Source organism: Mastigoproctus giganteus, chromosome 12, assembly GCF_048544385.1.
Source record: "Mastigoproctus giganteus isolate SK-2022 chromosome 12, ASM4854438v1, whole genome shotgun sequence".
NCBI lineage: Eukaryota > Metazoa > Arthropoda > Arachnida > Uropygi > Thelyphonidae > Mastigoproctus > Mastigoproctus giganteus.
The window spans coordinates 131446150-131468388 of record NC_143586.1 but is presented as its reverse complement, the minus strand read 5'-3'; the positions used below and the strand labels follow the sequence as shown (position 1 = coordinate 131468388).

At 35.3% G+C, this 22239-nt stretch overlaps 1 protein-coding gene across 1 annotated transcript in view; it reads right to left on the bottom strand.

Annotated features, from left to right (window-relative positions):
* egg (SET domain bifurcated histone lysine methyltransferase eggless) overlaps nt 1-20395 on the bottom strand; it is a 536019-nt gene extending 515624 nt beyond the window's left edge. Inside the window, exon 1 of the mRNA XM_090386075.1 lies at nt 20358-20395. The gene's annotated coding sequence lies outside the window, so the exon portion shown is untranslated. The remainder of the gene's footprint in view (nt 1-20357) is intronic.
* Nucleotides 20396-22239: the final 1844 nt, after the last annotated feature.

The window sequence follows — 22239 nt, the reverse complement described above, 5'->3', positions numbered from 1 at the left end:
ATCAGTCAAGTTGGATTAGCGTTAACTGAATTAAAACCAGCAACTTTAAATGCGTGTTGGAAAGCGGTTTGGCCACAATGTGTAAAAAGCAAAGATCCCATCATCCCTAATACGACCGAATTTCCCAACATCATTACAATGGCACACAAAATTGGTGGAGAAGGATTCGATGATCTATCGTTTGAAGATATTGATGAATTGTTAACCGACAAAGCCCTAAGCGAAGATGAAATATTAGAGGTTGTCCTTGGGACTCCTTATCCCACAGAACGTAGTGATAATGAAGAAAATGATCCTGTTCTAAATGCAGATTTAATAAAAGAAGGTCTGGAACTGGCCAGAAAATTAGGTAATCATTTTGTCAAACATGACCCTAATGAGGAACGCGCTGGGAAGTTTCAACGTGAACTGAAGAAGTTGTTGACAGCCTCTTACAGAGAATTATATAACGGCCTAACCAAAACACGAACACAACGATTAATAACTGAATTCGTTCGTAAAAACCGGTGAAACATCAGCACCAGAGGAGACTCGTGCTGATTTTTCTCAAGAGATCACAGAAAGAATTTCATAATAGAGGAAGAAGACCATGTCCACAACATTTCTAGTGATATTCCAGTCATACGCAAACGTATGCGCCGTTTATTATCAGAAAGTGAAAATGAATAAAATCTTGTTATGTGCAAAACAGATTTTTTTTGTTCATGAAGAATTTTTTTCATTTCATATGCATACAAATTTACTTTAATACATTTTCATTACATATTATTACATGTGTATTTTGTTGAAATAAAATAATAAGCTTAAAACGAATATTTTTATGTGTTTTTTTTAAATTATTTTTACTGATTTTTTAGATCCGGAACCAATCGTCTTTCCTTCCATAAATACAATGTCTTTTTTTACACGAATTTTTTTACACGTATTTTTCAGGAACGTATCTATCGTGTAAAAACAGAATTAGGTGTACTGCATAAAAACAGTATTTAATTTATAAATTTATTTTTTCCATACAAATTATATGGAAAAAAGAAAAGAAAATTGTCAGATATCTATTTGAATCTTGGGAACGCTCAACAAATCTTTCTATATGAACCAAATATAAAATTTAACAAAAATCCATCCACTGAGAGTCCCTGTGTTACACGTGGACAGGTAGACAATAAGCACTTTGCATGTATGCTAAAGCACCTAAAAAATCAATTGTTTATGCAAAATATTAATTCAGAAGTCATAATATTTAAACTGTAATACATACTCCGATTTTAACCTTAAATTCAAAAATTTCAACCCAAACATGCAAAAAACTGTTCAGACAATAGCCAAATCACAAAGATAAGAAAGATAAGTTCAAATGTGTTTTAATTAAAACACCTTGTATGTGTGTGCATTTGTTTGTGTGTACACACACACACACACACACACTGAGTGATCACTGAATTATGACCACTACCTGATACCGTGTTGGGCCCCCATTCACACAGATAACAGCTGCTATTCGCCTAGGCTTCGACTCCACTAGATGTCTTAAGATGTGCCAATATCTCAAATGTAAAGATATGCAAGATAGATCCCAGTGCCTTTTAATCAAAACACACCATATGTGCAAGTGCAAACACACTGAGTGATCACTGTATTATGACCACGTACCTATAGGTGGTGGTCATAATTCAGTGATCACGGATAACAGCCACTATTTGCCTAGACACTGACTCCACTACACTGTTCTGCCCAGGACCTATTGAATGGGCACACTGCCTGGTGAATTTAACTGACCGCCCGGCTAAAATTTAAGTGATTCTCGCTGTACTGCTCATTAGTACTGCTCACTGATCTCAATCAATATTAATTCGAACATATCATGCGATTGAGGTCAATGCGACAGGAACATATAATGTTAAATTATGCAATTAATTTTTGCTCACTTAAGTCATATTTATAAAGAACAGAAAATTTTATAGTATTCCGAAGTATTACACTTCCCCGCCCAGCTACTTCATAATGCCACCCGACTGGCAAAATTTTCTGGGGGAGGACGCTGCACTAGATGTCTTAAGACATAAGACATATATAGAGATCTGTAGCCGTGCTGCCTGTAAGGCTTCCACAGTGTCAGAACAGATGACAGTTGCAGGTCCATATGCTTCACTTCCCATTCCAAAACATCCCACAGTCAAGTCAACTGAGGTCAGGCAAATTTGGAGGCCAATCAAGATGGGTGATATCTTCACACTCTGTTCCTCGAACCACTCTTGCACAGTGCGGGCCTGATGGCACGACTAGTTATCTTAAAAGATCCTGTTTCTATCCACAAAAAAAAAAAAAAAAAAAAAAAGCAACATGGAAGGGTGTACATAGTTTCCAAACAGATGCCCGTATACCTCACCAGTGAAACATTAGTCCATATGCACCAGGGTTGCTAGTTCTTGCAGGCAAAACATGCCCCATTATTAAGCAACCACCACTCTCTGCCTGGATAGTGGGCACCATGCACATAGTGTTAATTGTCTTGTGGCACTGGGTGTCTCCCCCCCCCCCAACTCTGCCGAAAAATGTACAATGGCTCCATGCTGCTTTTGCCACATATGAAGGCATCCGTTGGTATGCTGTGTAAGGTATTTGGCCTCATCTAATCAGCACACTCATTTCAAGTCTTCTAGTGTCCAACCAGTGCGTTGTCAACACCACAGCATTCACTGTCAACAATGATCGGTAGTGGAGAGAGAGCATCTCTTGAGTCGTCTGCTGTGGAACCACATACATCTGAGTGTGCGGCACATCATCATTTGGGATTATTTTCTCATATTCCCCATATTGTATTGCAATGCCAACTGTCACACATTGACCTGCCTTTAAGCCTGTATGTTACACCTTTCACTTACCACAAACATCCTTTGCATATTCTTTTAGAGTTCTGTCAGAGGGAGGTGGTTTGACCCATTCAACACCATCCTTTCTATACTTTTACCACAGTGGACCATGGACAACCAACAAGACATGCCATTTTCGATATGAAAGAAGCTCCCACAATCATGCCCCTTTAAAAATCATTTCTTTACTACATCCCAAAACCACTAATTTATCACTTTGACTTGCACAACCAGATGCAAATTATCACTGCTCTAGAATAAGAAGCTGTCAGCTTTTTATACTGTGATTATTCAGCACAGTCCATTACTATGCTGAATAATTATGCAGAATCAATGATCAATGTGTATGTGTGTGTGTGTTACAGAATATAAAAAGAAATAAAATGTGAGGAATTATTACTGTCAGAGAAATTTTAAAAATTTTTATTTAATAATTTTTTTTAAAATTATTTCTTCCACAGCCTCATTAATTCTATTTTGTTTCTGCCATATAAATTTTTCAATAGTTAAGTATTCCCATGCAAAGCCAAGTACGGTATTTACTGTTGATTCTTATATTTCAGTTTTCAAAGCCACAACCAGTCTCTTCCATGGCTTCCAATTGTACACACACACACATAAAATAGTCCAATAAAACTAAATGATACAATGAATGAAATAAAATGATCATAAACCATAGCGTGTAATATTCATATCTTCTATTTTTGACAAAGAGAGCTAAAAAAATTTCTAGACATCTTAGAACCCCTTGATCTGTAAACTGGATCAAGGATGTTACTTTTGGTTTTAAAACAGCCTTTATGTTCCCTTCTTTAATTTCCTCACAGTTGGGATTGAAGGAGTGTCATCCATACAGAGAATAGCCTTTTCAGGAAAAGGCTATTTTCTTCAATTTTTTTTGAAAAAGGTAAATTAAATAATTCATGAAAAAAAAAAAAAAAAAAAAACCTTTAACTAATACAGAGCCCATCCATGCTGATTTTTGTGAGTGGTAGTAACCTGATAAAGATCCATCAATTTATATTTATAAAAAGTTCTAGAATTAGTTGATTTACGACAACAAAAATGGAAATGTGTAGGTTCCAGTTGCATTGCTTCTGACTATTTTTGAATTTTTTTTGTATCCTTGTGCTGCATTGTTCATTTTTTTTTTATATTTGTTTTGTAAGTAACTTTATGATTTTGACCTGTTCAGTACATAAAATTCTTCTCCAATCAGTTTTACTCTATCAACAAATAATCTTAAGTCTGTAAATTTCTGAACAGCAAGCTGATCAACGAATAATCTCTCCCCACTAATACTGCATCCCATGTCATGTCATATTTTTCCTTTCAAGACATGTGTAACTTGTTATAAAACTTCCTGAACCAATCTTTTGTCTTTTGTTGTAAGACTAGGCTTTTCTTTGATACTGCTTTTATAGATCCGTTGATTGGAGCCCCACATCATCTTTCTTGCTACAACTCTGCTATCTCTTATTTTTATAATTTTTTTTAATATGCGATTCAATACCAATTTGTTTTAGCCTTGCTTTTATCAAGTCTTTTCAGAGCATCCAACTTAGTTTTCACAGAAACAACAATTCTTTATTTTCTCAACCATACTTGCTAAAATTATGTACTATAACAACAAATAATTTCACTGGTGCAAACATGAGTAGGAAAAAACGTACACCTGACTTTTCAGGAGGCATACAATTCATCAGGCAGGCGTGTTGAACTACACTGGTCAGAGTGTAATGGCACACTGCCGTAGACAGACTATGGAAGGGGGAACATGGTTACAGGCCATTTGAAACAGTCATATATGACATAAAAATTTAGAAACACTAATGTAATGTACCCATCACATGCATTTCAATCTACACTAAAGTGACCAGACATCCCAGATTATGCGGGACAGTCCCAGATTTCAGTTGTTTGCCTCACAATGCAAACTGTCACGGAAAATGACACAGATTGGACATGTAGCCTCCACACTTAATGGCAAACGTAATGCAAATCATTTACATTATGTTTGCTGGGAACAAACTTTACAACGGAAAGAGTTTTTTTGATAGTAAATAAGCTGTGGACGCAACAAAAACACAGCTGACCGCAGAAATGCTGAAAGCAATACTACAAGTTAAGTGCAATTTTGCTTATTCTTGGGAAGAATTTTACGAAGAAATAGCAAATAAGGAAGAATTATTAAGAAAAATTCACTCAGCAGAAAAATATTTAATTATATTAATTTCATTTCTCTTGTGTTTATTGTTAAAAGAAGTTTGTATTTTTATTATTTCTCAGGAAAAAAAAACATGACCCCATTAATAAATTTTTTTTTCCCTTTTAATTACAATTATTTTTCTTGGTTCACATCCTTCACACAACCCTCTGTTTCATTAGACAGCGGAACATGAGTGCCGTATACTGAATTACAGCCTTTCTGTGAAAAATATAATAATAAAAAAATAAATAAAAATATACACACACACACACACACACACACACACACACACACACACACACACACACACACACACACACACACACACACAGGGTGATTCACTACCAGTGCGACAAACTTGCAGGAGGTGTAGGGGGCACAAAGACGAATCGGAATCACATAGCATTGCAGGGTCCGAAATGCCTTCGTCAGAGAACGCTGAATGGGAGGTCACGTGAACAGCGATCCAACTGGAAATCAGCATTTGCGAACCGTTTCTGTTGAAGAAACCAAGTAGCAAAAGTCCTCCAGAGTGGATAATCCGCAGGGCCCAATGAATGGACACGTTGCAGATGGTATGAACTCATTTGGTTTGTTGACAGTATCCTCCATACAATGGATTGGGAAATACCCAATTGTTCGCCTATCGCTCGAGTACTCTTACTCTGACTGCCTTCTGCAAGACGTAGGACATTCTCCTCATTGTCTGGCGTCCTCGTCGTTCGCTCTCGATTCATGGTACCTCTCATGAAACAACCAGTCTCGTGTAACCTTCTGTGCACACGTGCGAAAATCGTATGATGAGGAGCACGCCTGTGCGGGAAACGTTCCTGGTACAAGCGCAGAGCGGCGCGAGCGTTACAATCCGCAGCTCCATACGTGAGGTGCATGTCGGCCAGTTCAACGTTTGAATACTTTGTCCATCCTACTGTCTCGGGAACCGGTTTGCAAATGCTGACTTCCAGCGGGATCGCTGTTCACGCGACCTCCCATTCAACATCCTCTACCGCATGACGAAGGCATTTCGGACCCTGCAGTGCTATGTGATTACGATTCGTCTTTGTGCCCCCTACACCTCCTGCAAATTTGTCGCACTGGTAGTGAATCACCCTGTATATGAAATATTTTGTATAATAATATAGAAGTTAATTCAAGCAGACAATACCAAGCTGGATTTAAAGAAATGCAAGGGATATAAATATATATTAAAAAAAAAATTATATATATATATACACACATACATAAAAGATTGTGGGTAGACAATGATAAAAGTTGTGTGTGTGTGTGTGTGTGTGTGTGTGTGTGTGTGTGTGTGTGTGTGTGTGTGTGTGTGTATTTATATATATTTTTTTTAATATATATTTATATCCCTTGCATTTCTTTAAATCCAGCTGGTATTGTCTGCTTGAAACTTCTTTATTATTATAAAAAATATTTTATACACATTATGGTCGTAATGCACAATTGCTGGTGCCTCCGTAGCCAGGTGGGAAGGAGCAGCAGTGCGTAGCACACGCTTCTTGATTAGACCGGGGTTCGAGCCCGGCACCACCAAATACGGAGGACGCGGAAAGGTCAGTAAATGACCACCGCATATTCCTGGATCAATATGGCCTTAGTTGCTAATGCTCATAAAAAAACCAAATAACAACAACAGCACAATTGCTCTAGCAACTACATTGGCCCATAAGTATTAGTTATAGCGTGATACAATTTATTAACTTTCTTTCGCTATTACTCATATATATATATATAATTATTACGAATAATAAAAATTAAAAATAAATAGAAAAGTTGGATTTGAAGTGCAATAATATGGATTATGGATCAGGGACACTGCAAGAGCAAAGGTACCCTACAACCATAATATATACATAAAATTATTTTTATTGTTGTGTGTAGAATTTAAATATAGAATTTCACTAGTGCTAATAATGAAAATACCGTGTATCCTGGTAGCCATATATGTGTTGAACAAAGGGTGGGAAAAAGAAAAAGGAAAAGAATTTTCTTTTTCTTTTTTCCACCCTTTGTTCAACACAAAGGAAAAGGAAAAAGAATTTTCTTTTTTCCACCCTTTGTTCAACACAAAGGAAAAGGAAAAAGAATTTTCTTTTTCTTTTTTCCACCCTTTGTTCAACACATAGGAAAAGGAAAAAGAATTTTCTTTTTCTTTTTTCCACCCTTTGTTCAACACATAGGAAAAGGAAAAAGAAAAAGAATTTTCTTTTTCTTTTTTCCACCCTTTGTTCAACACATATATCGCTACCAGGATACACGGTATTTTCATTATTAGCACTAGTGAAATTCTATATTTAAATTCTACACACAACAATAAAAATAATTTTATGTATATATTATGGTTGTAGGGTACCTTTGCTCTTGCAGTGCCCCTGATCCATAATCCATATTATTGCACTTCAAATCCTTTTCTATTTATTTTTAATTTTTATTATTCGTAATAATTATTATCCTAAGCTTTATCCAGGTTGAGCTCACGCTGCCTAAAACAGCTTATATACACTTGTTATTTCTTTTTCTACCCGATATTTATATATTCACCATCCTATCCTATTTATTTTTAATATTCGTAATTATATATATATATATATATGTAAAATTTATATTTTGTAGATTAAAGTGACCAGATCATTAGCATTCTTGTTATTTGGATTTTTTTTTTTTTTTTTTTTAAAAAGAGCATTAACAACTAAGGCCATATTGCTCCGTGATATGCGGTGGTCATTCCCTGACCTTTCCGCATCCTCTGTATTTGGTGGTGACGGGCTCGAAACCCCGATCTAATCAAGAAGCGTGTGCTACGCACTGCTGTTCCTTCCCACCTGGCTACGGAGGCGCCACTTAGCATTCTAATGCGGGACATCGGGGTGGGGAGAGAGGATTTTTCAATCCCCTAGAAACAATATACACATTTTTAAAAAATATTTATATATAAAAAATATTCACATGCAAAATATAAATTAAATATATTGACTTCTTTGAACTAAACTTATAAAATATCACACTTTAAAAAAAAAATTTTTTTAAATATATATACAGTATGTTGGTTTTTTTTTTTTTTTTTTTTTTCACAGAAAGGCGGAAATTCAGTACACGGCATCTCTCGTGTTTCACTACGTGACGAACAGAGCTGCGTGAAGGATGTGAAGTGAGAAAAATAATTTTAATTAAAAGGGGAAAAAACACTTATTAGAGGGGTCATATTTTAATTGATTTTCGTTTTTGTTTACTGAAAAAAAATGTTAGGTTTTTTTCTGAGAAATAATAAAAATATTACTTCGATAAAAACAAGTGATATTAAATAATATAATTAAACATTTTTCTGCTGAGTGAATTTTTCTTAATAATTCTTCCTTATTTGCTATTTCTTCGTAAAAATAATAAAAAAAAAATTGCACTTAGCTATTGCTTTCAGCGATTCTACGGTCATCTGTGTTTTTGTTTACGTCCACAGCTTATTTACTATCGAAAAAACTCTTTCCGTTGTACCGTTTGTTCCAGGCAAACATAATGCAAATGATTGGCATTAAATATGGTGGCTACATTTCCAATCCTGGACAGTTTGCAGTGCGGGGCAAACGACTGAAATCCAGGACGTCTGGTCACTTTAAATTCTACACACAACTCTCAGTTACAATACTGATGGGTCAACAGTAGTATGATGCAGAGCTGTGCCGAGGGTGAGGCGAACGAGGCCCTTGCTTCAGGTTAAAAGCTGAAAGAGTCACCAAAAGAAACATTTTGGTTTCTTTTGGTGAAAATAATTGCCAACGTTGCCATCATTAACACTGATGTTAACATTAAGAACGTTGCCATCAGTAGGGCGCAACTTGCATTTCACGGAGATTCGTTTATAATACAGCAATTATTAAACTCATAAGAAAGAACGCTGTCTGTTACTGTAAATAACACACCATACTGTGTTATTTACCTTCAGCAATTGGCTAGCTTTCATTCTTTAACAAGAAAATATACGTGTGTGTATGTATGTAGTGTATTAAAGTTTGGAAGGCTCCCAAAAAAAAAAAAAAAAAAACGAAAAAAAAATAAGGTAGCACTTTGGTTGTCTAAACAAGTTAGTAAAATTTTCGTTTTTCATTCACCGATAAAGTATCGAAGCCTTTGCCGTTTAATTTAGTTGTACAAAACTAACAAAAATTAAAATATTTTGTTAGAGTAGAAGCCCTCCAATTCTCCGGACAAAAACATACCATGACAACAATACGAAGTCTTGTTTTAAGAAATGAATCATACAATTACTCAGTTGTGAGTAACCAGTGAGAGCCGTCCTACTGCCATACATAATCTAAGTGGAGGGGATTAGGGAAAAATACAGTGAATAGATACATACACTGGTGTTCAAAGAAGTCACCTAGTGAGTGCATCACCTAGGAATTTCACATTTCTAACATAAAAGATATTTATTAATAGTTAAGGCAAAGCTAAGTAATATTTGCCAGGTGCTCTCAAAATATTCCAAAATGAGCATTTGAAATCTTTATACAACAGTTTTGATGAACACGACAATTAGGGCTGAAATGTTATCAGAAGCCCTCAATTTGCTTCAGTTTATCATTTTAAATGGAAACAAGCCGACCGGGCTAGCCGGGTGGGTAAAGTGCCTGCCTGCCAACCCAAAGGTCGCGGGTTCGAATCCCGTCTCGGGCTTGGATATCACGATGGTACCGCACTATCCGGTTGGATCTCATGGCCACGATACGCGAAGAAAGCAGGGAAAAAAACTGTAGTTCGTGTATTGATCACATCATTTTTATCATACCATTAAAATAAAATGGAAAACAAAATGAAAAGATAACCCAGGTGCAAACTAATATTTAGTTCAGCTGCCTCTGGCCCTGATGACAGCAGCACACCGACGAGGTATTGACAAGGTCAATTTCTGAAAATAATCAACAGATAGTTCGTGGTTCCAAACACGAATTATGGCTACCTGGAGTTAACGAAGGGTCTTTGGTTTCTTTTTTCTTTCTGGCAACTGCAGGTTCCACACGATGCCAGCAGTTCTCTATAGGATTCAGGTCCGGGCTGTTTCCTGTCCAGCTAAGAGTTGTAATGGACAGTTCTTCCAACCATTTTTTCACTGTATCAAATGTAAATACATTACTGTCGAGCTCTAATGCAGAAATGAAGCTAAAGTAACTACAACAGTGCCTACTTACACTTTTCGCCCGATGACAAAGGAACAGAGTCGTCCTGAAAGATGCAGTTACTTGGCAGGTTGAAATGGTCTCTAATGGTTGGCAGCAATTTGCTTTCCAATATAGCCAGGTATCCATTGGCATTTACAGAAACTTTTATAAACTGCAGGTGACCTACTCCGCAATACAAAATGCACCCCCATATCATTTGGCTGGTAGGGGATTTCACTGTAGTTACCATACAGCCTGTGTGGTATTCTTCACCGCATGTACGGCGAATCGTTTGTCTCCCATCAGAGCCATGAAGGTTGAATTTTTTCTCATCCGAGAAAATAACTGACTTCCATTGCTCGGGGGTCCATTTAACATGTTCCTGCCACTAAATTAATCGGGCCTTTTTCATTTTTTGTGTGAGAAGAGGCTTTTTCTTAGGACGACAGGCTACAAAGTCCATTTTTGAAGGGGCGTCTTTTGACTGTTGCTACCACTCCTGTATGTTCTTCCCATTCTCTTTTCAGCTCAGAGAAAAAGCTTTACGGTTTTTAAGGCGCTTCAAAACGCGGTCCTGTTTTGGCGTAGAGACTCGTTTGCATCCGGTTTTTTTCCTATCAGCAGAACCAGTATTCTTGAGTTTGGAAAGAAATCTACTGACTGTCGACTGATTACAAGACACTCTATAAGCAATATGACGGGAAGAACATCCATCCTTTCTCACGTAAAGCAACAATAGCACTCTTTCTTCGTGGTGCCAACTGCACGTAACTCGCCGTCCTGACAAGCAAGGAATGACTGGCAACTCTTGCAGAGCGTGCTTATACAGTATAGCTGAAAGTAACAGCTGATGCAATAAAATGTCATCAACTACGCGAGTCGATCTTATCTGATGCAATCTGTAAGAAATATTGCCATATTCTGACGACAATTACAATTTTAAGGGTTATATTATAGACCAAGCTCGAAATGAGATCAGAATACAGTAAACTCCCGCTGTTCGCGGTCGCTGATTTAATATAAAATGAAACCTAAAAAAATGGGAATTTTAAAGCGCTGTGAACATTTTCCGCCATAAAAAAACATGGGCATGGCTAAAATTATCTTTCCCGGTCAAAACAGGGCTCAGTGGGTGGGGGGAGAAGGGTGACAAAATCGCGAGCGTGGATGTTTCTCTCTAATCCTTGTTCAGTATGTGTTATGCGCTTGTCATGGAAGATTTCGTCGTTTGCTTTTCATTTATATGCTTATAAATTTATAAATTGATATTGTAAGCATATCAATTTATAAATTGATATGCTTACAAAAGTGATAAATCTACCGTTTTGCAATGTAAAACAGACTTTTTCGAGTGTGTTAACGGAAGAAAGTGACTTTATTGTGGACAAGTTCTTTCTAACCCGTACAAAAATATGGCTACGAATAACAAGGGAGATGTGAAAATATCAAAGAAGGTGATGACATTAGCGAATAAAATTGAGTTATTAGACAAAATTTCTAAGGGTGAAAGTGTCTCCTCAGTGGCAAAGCATTATAAAATGAACGAGTCAACGGTACGATCAATCAAAAAATCGGAAGAAAAAATTCCGCCGTAGTGTCCGTGAAAACGCGCTAATTTGCTTAAAAAATTTGCTCTGTAACTCGTGATGTTAAATTAGTAAAAATGGAAAAGGCTTTAAATCTGTGGATAGAAGACCGAACTCAAAATAAAATTCCGTTAAGTTCACTCATCATTCGTGAAAAGGCAAAACTTCTTTATCAACACTTGAGCGAAACTGGTGATAGCACTGGCAGGATAAGTTTTTTTAGCTAGCAAAGGCGCTGGTTTGAAAGATTTGTTTGAAATTTCTAATAAATATTACATTTAATATTAAATTGTTTCTTATTTTCATTTCGATGCCATATGCTTGCATTTCACTATGTGCTGTCTATGTACATAATCATATTATGAAGGTACATATAATACATACATAGACAAAATTTTAGACTAGTTTTTCTTATATATTTCATACTTTGGAACGGAACCCCTTTATTACTATGGGAGCCATAACTCAGTATTCGTGGCATTTCTCAGGAACGTAACCCTGTTCCTGTATTGTAAAATAAAATTACTGTATTGCTATGCATTATTAATTAAATGCTGAAAATTAAAATTAATGCAAAAATAAATGACCTAATTATACCAAACCCCTTTACTTTTAAAATATACGGCATCCGGCGATGACTGGAGTTCAATCTCGTGTCTAGTATATATAATTGGGGTACGGTTATATATACTACAAGATATGAATAAACACTTTTGTCAGCGGTTCATTTTGTAATGTATACCTGTTGGCATCTTGCTTAGCAGATCGAATCAAATGCGCAGTGATTGACTAAACGCAGGTCTGTTGTTTAAAAACCCGAAACAGAAAGGTATATGAACCTACAGTAATCTCCAGTACTACAGGTTGAAGATTGAGAAGATGAAAAAAGATGCTTGTAGACATTAAACTGAATTTCTGTAGATTATAATTTTGAGGAAAGAGATGTATATAGAGGATGTTCCAAAAAAAAAAAAAAAAAACGGAAGTTTAAGGAATAAATGGGAAAAAAAGAAAAGTTGGTTCTGTAAGTTTGAAACTGGGCGGTAAATAAAGGATGCTGCCTGGTTGTGGCAAGTGTTCGGACTGGTTTGGAAGAGGGAGAGAGGGGGGGGGCGAAATTATAAAAGGTCAATTCAAAACAGTGTCAATGAAAATGCCTATAAAAAATGCATGAGCAGAAACAAAGTCTACGCGAGACAGAGTGGAGAGGCTTTTGTAAGAGATGTGTCTTAATACAGATATGTAATCTTGTCTAAAAATCTGGGTGTCGTTGAAGATATATATAAAAGAAAAAAAACTATTTTTTAAAACTATTATGCCACCCGAATATTTAAATACATATGCTATGCTGTGTGTCTTATGTCTGTTAATTTCGTGAGTTCTATGGTCGATTTGTCTGTTTTGCTGGACGAAAAACCCAGTTTCTAGGGGGGAACCTTGCTATCTACGCCTGAGACCAACTAACTCAGCCACGGAGTGAAAAAAAAAAAAAAAAAAAAAACATTAAAGTTCCTCGCGTCATCGATGGGATGGTGTCGTTGAAGATAAGCAGAAGGATCCTTTTTGCGAGATATAAGACAGGCCTGAGTTTTAGAGGGATTGAAATGAACTAAATTATTTTTGCGCCACTGGAGAATTATCTGGAGGTGGGCATTTAAGGAATTGGTAGTGTATATTCGAAAAGTTGAAGCTGTTTGTGCAGGGCAAGGTTTCTCATAAATTAGAAGGTGAAATGCGATGTGCTATTATCAGCAAAACTATGGATTGGATTTCCAGTCAATGTAAGAAAATAATTAATATACAAGATGAAAAAAGTGGAAGAAAGAACTGAACCTTGGGGAACACACCAGTTAGAAGACTGGGAGCCGCCTACCATCACTGAACGGTCAGAGAGAAAACTGGATACCAATTACAAAAAACAGTTGAAAATCCATAAGATGGAGGCTTATTTTGAAGACTTGGACAAATATGATAAAAAGCCTTTAAAATGTCTTGAATACCAAACGTTTCAATTGAATTTGTCCTTATCATTAGGAAATGAAAGAGCATCAAGGCTCGGTATGTCCTACGTTATTGATTAATTTACAAAATAATCAGAGGAATTTACCAAGACGTTTCTTTACTAACACTCTCCTTGAATTAAATTAATTTTAAAATAACTAAATGAATTCTAACACTCCGAGGCAAAACAACAGTGGTCCAATGCACCCGGAATATATGACTCTAAAGCTCTAAACCATTCACCAGAATATATTAGAACTCCAACGAATGTCAACAAGTAAGAGAAGATATTGCATCTATAAATTAAAAATGAACACAAATAACTTCGGGATGTCCTAAAATTGGAATTTTTTTTTTTTTACTTTTCTGAAGTGGACCGGACTTTTGACTTTGGTCGCGTGTTCACAGGACAGTAAACTTAAATAGAATGACCTATATGAGAGTTTATTTGTTGTCATGGAGCATGCGCGTAAAAGACCAGGAAACTGAAATACGGTAGGTGCCCGTACGTTGATTGAATTATTATGAGTTAATTTAATTTCTAGTGTTTCAGCTATTAATAAATTTGTATAAAAAATCAAATTATTATATTAGGGTTACCCGTAATTGATTACATCAACTCATTTGTGTCTATAAATTGCATGTTCTCTGGTCGATTTGCCTGTTTTTCTGGACGAAAAAACCGCAGTTTCTGGGAGGAAAAAAAAAAAAAAAAAACCTTGCTATTTACGCCTGAGACCTAACTCAGCCACGGAGTGAAAAAAGCCCATTAAAGTTCCTCGCGTCATCGGAGGGATTCGAACCCGTGCCTTTTCCACCTGGTGTGGAAGGATGGCGACGATACCACTGTGCTACCACGCAGACAATAATTTTGTATAGTTATGTTGGACATTAATGATTTTTGCGTCATTAAATAAAAACCTATGGGCTTCGCTAATAGCATGAAAGGCAATTCTGAGGCTGCGGCACGTGAAGCTGTGTATTGTTTCACTCATTTATGCAGAGTAGAGCTTGTAGACCCCTGATAAGACGAGTCGCAATCTTTGCATAAAATATGGTGAATTAAATCGTTTGTTTGATACGTAATAAAATATGGTGAATTAAATCGTTTGTTTGATACGTAAAAGAAGATATGATGGTTATTTAATACTATTTGTAATTTTCTCGTAGTTTTAGAAACAATTTTAAATTCTGTGTCTTTGAACAGTTGATTGAGTTGTTTGACATTGTTCGATGTAACAGAAATAAGAAAAAATATTGGTTTCTTATTTCTCTTGTTATTCGGAGTAATTTGCTTCAGTCAATTTTTGCTTGTTCTTTAATGTGTCTAATTACAGACAGGGGTAGCCACGATTTGAAACCTATTTTCCAACATTTTTATTTCGGTGTTTAAAGGCGATTCAGATGAAGAATATTTAAATGTATTTTGGAATTGATTTAACAAGATTGATCTTTTATACGTGAAGGGATGGGAAGTTATTCACCCTCCACGTATAAAAGATCGATCATGTTTTATTATTATTAGCTATATGGTCAAGGAAGCAAGAGGCTTATGCTGCACCAGCCAAAAAAAAAAAAAAAAAATTTCAGAATTACCTTGAGAGAGAGATATGCAGAGTGCACTCTGCATAAAAGAGTGAAACAACACACGACTTCATGTGCCGCAGCCTCAAAATTGGCCTTTCATGCTATCAGTGAAGTCCATAGGTTTTTATTTAATGAAGCAAAAATCATTACTGTCATAACATAATTATACCAAAAATCATAACATAATTATACTAAATTATTACTGTGCGATATCGCACAGTAATAATTTAGCACGTGATAATAATTTAGATGATTATTAAATGTAATTATTACATTTAGCACATGTAATAATAATTTAGATAATTATTAAATGTAATTATTATTACATTTAGCACATGTAATAATAATTTAGATAGCACAGTGGTATCGTCACCATCCTCCCACGCCGGGTGGAAAAGGCCCGGGTTCGAATCCCGTCGATGACGAGAGGAACTTTAATGAACTTTTTTCACTCCGTGGCTGAGTGAAAATACCAGACGAGAACACCTCAACCGCCATCTAGATCCCTTTCAGTGACGTTTGCCTTGCAGTCATGTGCCAACCTCTCGCCAGATTAGCTGACGTGCAGAATCGATGCTGAGACTTGAATCTACTCTCATCAGTAAAGAGTACCTTAAGTTAAGATTTTGTGGTTGTAACCTTTAGAAATAGTGCTGGTCCTTAAGTTTTGCACACTAGTGCATGTGCGTGTTCTTCACCAATTTACATATTGTGCAAGATGGAAAAAAAAAATATATATATATATATCATGTGTGTCGAGCAAGTATAGTGGAAGTTAAGTGAAACTTCTTTTGAAACGTTTATTATTTCAATGTTATAGTGATTTAATATTTTACAAATTTATTACAAAGTTTTTACAGATTTAATATGGTAACAATGATACAATTGACTTACGTTGCTTAGATCTCTCCTTTGTACTCAATGGAGGTGGTTTCGGTGGGCGCATTGCATGTATAATGCCCTATATGCCTTACAGGGCCGCGTTAACGCTACGGCCAAACCGACCATGGCCGGGGCCTCATTTTCAGTGTAAATATTCTCTAAAGTAGCGATAAAATTTTCTAATAATAACAAGAAACCAAAAAAAAAACGTGTAATATAAAATCAACATGGTGTTTAAATTTTATTCTTATACCTTTTTATTGTACAATAAATTAAACTTTCTATTAAAATTGTTTTTTTTATTACTATTTTTCAAGTCAAAAAACATTTATGACCTCTTAATTTAAATTTTTATCAAGGAATTATTATTCACAATATAAATATCTATGTGGTATTTGCATTTATATGTAAGTGTGTAATATACATATTAAAGGGACTTCAAATTTAAATACGGCCAGGGAGGGGCCTCAAATTTAAATATGGCCGGGGACCCTTGATCCGGCAATGTTTGGCGGTATCTAATGAAAGGCATTAATTTCTAAAACTGCAACGCTATGTCCACGAGTCGTCCTATGCTTACCGCTTGTGCTACTGACATCACATCACCACTTCGCAAAAGTAAAGCTTTTTATTCTGTTTGGCTTTTCAACTATGCTTATTACAAAAACACCAAAGTAGAATTAATTTGAATTTGGCGCGCTTCTTTCTCTTATGATAAAACTGTTTATCTTATGGTTAATTTATTTGTTTGCTAAGCTAAGCCAGCCGCGTTGCTGCATGGCGTAGTCGCACAGTATTCGGTGATGTCTATTCATTATTCTTCTGTTTTAGGCATTCCTGATACTGAACACCTCTCTCTCTCTGTCCGTTGAATGAAAATTGGACTACTAAAACAACGCAATTAAAAGCTGAAAAGTGTAACTTTCCCCTTTTTTAACGGGTGTCAACAAAAAAATAAAATACATAAAAGGATAATGTTACTTATTGGTACTGTTTAGCGAGAGATTTACATTACTTATTATGCGATTGACATTCCCATGACGGTCGTTTCGGCGCCTGGAACACTATTGCACTAGGCAGGGCCGAGTTAACGCTACGGCCAAACCAGCCATGGCCGGGTTTGGCCATAAAGAGGGACCTCGTTTTCAGCGTAAATATTTTCTAAAATAGTGATAAAAATTTCTAATAATAATAGTAAACCAAGGAAACGTGTAATATAAAAGCATTCTTAAACTCAACTTTATTCTTATACATTTTTTTGTACAATAAATAAGTTCAGTTTCTATTAAAATTGTTTTTATTATTACTTTATTTTTCAAGTCAAAAAACATAAAACATTTTTGACCTCTTAGTTTATATTTTTATCAAGGAATTATTCACAATATAAATACCTATGTAGTATTTGTGCGTGTGTATATATATATATATATATATATATATATATATATATATTAAAGGGGCCTCAAATTTATAGCTGGCCTATTTCATGCTGGAAGCCTGTCTAAAACGTATTTCATTAGATTCAGCCATCTTTTAATTAACTGTCTAAAATGTGGTTTCAAGTCAAATAAACTTTATGGAATGTGTCATAACTTAAAAATAACTGAGAAGTACATACATAATGTACATCACGGCAGGAAGCTAGGGCCTAACAGGAAACATAATTTAAACTATATATGTATAGACATGTTATAATTTTAATAGTTCATTTTTTAAAATAAGCTCACATTTTCAGCCCCGACCACACGTCGGTAGTGCACTAAAAATTTTTTTTCTTTCGTAAGTTATCGATTCCATACAGCATCGAAAATTATTTTAAGGCTTAGAAACCAATATATTTGAGATGAACAATTTATTCTATTCCACTTAATTTATTTTTGGACCACATTTTTTACTAATTTTACATTTTCCTTTTTTTAATTAATTTCATTCATCCAATTCTTAAACTATATTAAAATTTTATTTTGTCAGCACTTTCAATAAACCCGCAAGCGAAATGGACACTTCGGTCGAGAGTGCACTGCCAGCAGTTTACTGGCTGCTCCGCTATACACGGAAAGTTAAAGACTGTCTGCATTACGTTATTTCTAACATACGAAAGATTTTTGTGGCTAGATACTACAGGGACATCTGCAGTGAGTGTTCCGTTATCTCAATACTTAGTTTTTTTATTTGAGAATTAAGTTTAATAAAGATTACACTAATTTTACCTGAACTAACTACTCTGTATTGTCACGGAACTAACTGTGACCTCGGTTCTCTAAACTCCTATACAGATTTGTTATCTTCCAGGACTGACTACTGAATCAACGTACAAGTGGCAATGGATTGTGGGTAATATAAATGTTGAGAATTTTATTTGAAAATGCTGGTGAAAACGACTAAACGTAGAAGGAATTTTAAAAGTTAACTAACTACAAATGCATCTATTCTTCTTTCAGTTGGTAGCACAAGAATTGCTATGCATTTTTATACACTTTAGCAGGTTACACCCACAGGTTAATGTTAATTGTACCATCATACCCAGTAGAAATGTCTTATACAGTATTAAATTGCATATAGTCATCTCTAATAATTTCCCCTAAAATAATTGTTTATTTTCTACGTTTCTGCATACAATTAATATTTATTTTATAAATATTTTACGGCATATTACTAATAATTAAGTAATCGCCAATTCTTGGTTTTATTTCTTTGCTATAAACATTGAAATACTGAATCAAAAAGGACTACTTCGGTTCTTTTGGATTAATTATATTACTAAATACCTACAGCTAATGATTGGTTTTAATATCGTGATTAAATTAAGTTCATTATAGCGAAAACTTATTTCATTAATGGTTTTTCGAAGAATCACTACAAGTATATAAAAAAGAATAAATTATAACAAACATAATTAAAAATAATAGCACAAATTAGTCTGAATAATTTTGCTTTGATGTTCCTGAGCATTCAACTAATATCTTGAATAAATTATAAAAACATTGTGTGCTTCAAAAAATAAAAATTTACAAAAAATCCCAAACTTCCTATGGAATCGATTTTATCTAAACTTTCAAAATAAGGCTTTAAATCAAGCGGGATATATAACCATGTTTGATACTAACAGCAGATCAATCTCCTCGACAGCATAGTAGATTCGCCACTTTGGGTTCAAATCACTTGGAAAACTAAAAGAAATCTTAAAATGCATTTTTTTTTTTTTTTTAATCTTAAAAATGGAAATTGGGGCTTTCAGTCTGCACAACATGCAAATTGGTCCCTGATTTTTATCGAAATAAAAATCACAACTGGTGTCGTTATGGCCAAAGTAGTCAATTCACCAAGAACTTCCGAAACGAACACGTGGAAGTCTCTCAACCCAGTTCATGCTCTTAACCTCTTGGGTTTGGAATAATTTTTATATTTCTTGGAGCAAAAAAAAAAAAAAAGTAGCTTCAGTTTTTAAATATAAATTATAACATTCATTTTAAGATTTTTGCTTATATCAACCTGACAATTTTACCTTCTCTTTAAAAAGCAGTACCTTATTTTATTATTTCTGCTAACATAAAGTCGTTAAAAGAAACAAATCTGATGACATAAAACTTAAATATATATTTAAGTTATTACATAAAGGAATATCTTGTATAAAGATTTTACCGATATTTAACTTACATATGGAAAAATATGAATAACAGAAGTATATATATTACTGTTTATCTTGTTTTATTTAATTTATTTTTTAAAGCAAGTGAAGTTGTGTATTACAGTAGAACTGTAATAAAATCTTTTGATTACTCAATTACCTTACGTCAAATCCGAAATGCAATTCGTGCATGCGCACTTCACCATCCAACGCCTAGTTTAACCACGCGTTGACTCATCGAGAGGAACAAAGCTGGAACGCCAGGCACGTAAATGCTTACTACTCGTAGGTACAAAAAATATAAGTAGCACTGTGTATGTTTATATACACACACACACACGTTAGGGAAACATTTCTATACGATATGTGATAACCTCGTTACCAATAACAAAAAGTTCTGTAATATAAGTACCAGTTTTATACCTGAACTAACTACTCTGGCTCTCGTTGCAAGATCTCGTCTTTCCCACTCTTTAGCAATAGGTCGATTAATGCGGTCGGTTATTCGCATACCAGGACTAACATCTGCATCATAAGTAGCAAGGAATTGTGGGAAAAAGTGATACTCCTGATCGTTTAATAAGTTCTAATACAGGATGCGCCAAAATTATGCAATACCTCTATAAAGTAATTTTATTCATTAATTGGGTGCATAATGAAAATTACGCACCTAATTTATTTAATTTATGAAATTAAATAAAATAACTAGCTAATTTATTGCTGAACTACGTAACTAACATGATTTGAATCGGTCTTGTTTCAAGGTCAACTTTATTGAGGATTTTTTTTATTTATTTAAAGCAAAGGAAATCATTCCATTTTCATAAAACATTCATTTCGAGGACGATTTTATTTTAATTTAGGAATTCATATTCGAAATATACAATAATACGCAAGTAAATGATTATTAGGGATAACTGAATTCTTTGTAACATTACTATTCAAAATAATTTAATTCTATAAAAACATGATATAAATGATTATTTTCATAATTTATGATCTCCGCAATTCATGCTATTTTTGTTACATAAAACTGTTTCCTAGCAAGACTATTTCTCAAAACCTGAGAATGAACGCTGAAGTTGCTCAGTCGTTATTTGCATTAGATCATGACACAAGATAGTACTGTATTAGTAGCGGCAAATAATGCACCCAGCATAAAAACTAAAATATCTTCTTTTTTACTTTTTTCAAACAACAAAAATTGGTGATAATGGACCATGTATAATCAAACACACGTAATATAGATACTCACATGGCAAATTCACAATTATGAGAAGTTTTCAGATGTGATCGGCCATGAGTTGCCGGTCAACACATGGCTCACTGACTGGAGCAACTACTCAAAGATACACAATAACTGTTCTAACAATCTGTTGTTACCATCCAAATACAGGTTAGCAGTAGTAGGCGTTAAATATAGGGATAGTCGCCGCACGGTCTGCTAATCAGGAGGGGCAAATATATTGTAACGCCCCCTGTTGGATCTAAATTTATATTTTTCAGACTGTTTCGTTCCTCCATCCTAAATATAATATACACTGAGCGACCACTCTTTATTAATGTACACCTATCCTTTATATCGCATGGAACCAAATGACATCACATTTGGTACCATGCGATATAAAGCGGGTGGGCAGATAAGTAGGGATGCTGTATACGTGCATTTCAGTGTGAGAATGGACAAGAAGAAAAATTGAAGTGACTCGGAACGCGGCATAGTAGTCGGTGGCTGAAGCACCTGTATGAGTATCGCGGAAACTGTAACCCTGCTGGGTTGCACTTCTACGTACATCTCGACTGTATCGATTCATCCAATTACTAAATAATAACTAGCCAACGGCGATTTTGCGGCTCGAAGCTACTCTTTGACGCGAGAAGCCAGCAGAGGATGGCAAGACTTGTGCAGGGCAACAGAAAATCAGTATCGCAGCCGATGACTAAACCATGTTCCATTCCTGTCAGCAAAAGAATAAAACCTATCCATTAGAGTTACCTGGAAAGGTACTTCATCTACCCATGTGTAAATTGAGTGTGTTTTTTGGTCCATTTGCATGCTTTGCTGGACGAAAACCCCCAGGTTCCAGGGAAAAAAAACTTGCTGTCTACGCCTGAGACCGAATAACTCAGCCACGGAGTGAAAAATGCCCATAAAAGTTCTTCGCTTCATCGACGGGAGTCGAACCCGAGCCTTTTCCACCAGGTGTAGGTGGGATGGTGACGATACTACTGTGCTACCGCGCAGACAGCAAAAGAACAAGAAAAAAAGAAAGGTAAGATTACAGTGAGCTCCAGAACACAAACA